This window comes from Pogona vitticeps, chromosome 6, assembly GCF_051106095.1.
Source record: "Pogona vitticeps strain Pit_001003342236 chromosome 6, PviZW2.1, whole genome shotgun sequence".
Lineage (NCBI taxonomy): Eukaryota > Metazoa > Chordata > Lepidosauria > Squamata > Agamidae > Pogona > Pogona vitticeps.
In genome coordinates this window covers 113,766,487-113,768,306 of record NC_135788.1, presented here as the reverse complement: position 1 = coordinate 113,768,306, position 1,820 = coordinate 113,766,487, and positions in this window count along the sequence as shown.

Here is a 1,820-nt window from a genome sequence, read left to right as displayed (position 1 = left end):
CTATCACTCTCTACAAAAAGGCTCTGATGTTTCCTCTTGCAACCTCATCTTCTTCTCCCTGGAAATATTTTTTAAAAATGACTGTTTTCTAAGGCACAGGCCAAATGGTGTCCAGGGCTCAACAGAAAGGTTACCCAGCTGAGGCTACCTAATCAAAATATGCAGTTAATTGATTACACTTTTTTTTAAAAAAAAAACTCTCTAGGGGTTTTGTGGCCTTTGTGTGCTTCTAACTGAGGGAAGATTGAGGGTCCACCTTTACTCCTAAGAAGTTTAATACCATTTTAGGCCACAGCTCTATAGGACTTCTTGCAATAGGTCCACATTGGCCCTGAAAAATATAGAAATCCTGGTCTTCCTCCCAAAACAAAAACAAAAAACAACAACAAATCAATGAGCAAGGGGGGAATAAAGGTCTGTCACTCGTGAAAGTTCTGGAGCCAACTGAAGTCTGTGTTTCATGTTCTCATCGTAGAGGGATGATGTTGTCATTATTAGCACATATCTGCGAAGACGTTTTGGAGGGAAACTCTGAGAAGACCTAACTGACCTTGTCAGGAGTAAGATGATGGGAGAAGTCTAAACAGCTGGAGGGTCAAAAAGACAACCACACAGTACAATGAGAGCGTTGTCATGGGTGATATCAATAAGGTCACATTTCTTTCTTCAGGACCTGAGTGAAAATCACACACTTAGAATGACCAAGATGAGGGGATATCAGGGTCATGGCTCCCATTCCCACATGTCAGGGTTGTGTCCCAAGGTTGAAGGGATTTGCAACTGAATCTTCTAAAAATGGGGAAATTACAAATGAAAAATTCCAATGAGCCACCTCCCTTGTTTTGCTGACATTGTTTAAAGAGTAGAGACAAATTGATTACATTAGCATCTGATCTTTTCCCTCACAGGCAGGTGACTTATTGCACTCCATCACAAAGTCCTGAATGTTATAAAATATGCTGCTCATTAATAGACTTTGTAAACTCAGTTGAAGAGGACACTTCTCCCCCCATATCATAATATGACTTCATCAATTTATTTTATAATTTATTGCACATATATGCCGCCCATCTTGACATAGCCTACTCTGGGCAGCTCACAGCAGACAAAATAAAAACAGTTAATATATAATAACCATTTTACAGCAATATATAATTATAACAATGGTTGAAGGTGAGAAGAAAGCCAAAATAAGTACTGCTCGGAGGCCCTACTAAATTCATCATAGGAAGCTCACACAGTTTGCAATCTAGAAGGTTTCTTTTTTTTAAAATGAAAAATAATTTTAAAAACATGCCACCCAATCTGAATACACTTTGACTACTCAACATGCCCAGAAATATAATTTTAAAAAAATACACTGCCCAATTCGAGTTTATTTCTTTGGGTATGACCTCATAAAAGCAACAGACCTTTTTTCTATCTGACATGACATAAAAACAATGCAAAACTGGTACCGTTATCAAGGCCTCTAAGATAACTTATTCCTTTAGTTTTTTGTAGACTTTCCCCAGAGGGATTCACTGAACATGATGTAATTTCTTTATCAACTGTACCATATGTTTTTTCCTACTATTTGCTTCTTGTTGTTCAGGTCAGGCCTTAGAATAAGAACATAACATTTGGGGAGGAAGATACAACCCAGCAAGCCACCACCGGAAACCAAGATGGAGAAGACCTCCACGGCTACCATGTATTTCCCTCTAGTACTCAGGTAGGCTGGCAGAAAAGACACCCAAACACTGCAAAACACCAACATGCTGAAAGTGATTAATTGGGCTTCATTAAAGGTATCTGGGAACTTGCAGGCAAAGAAAGCC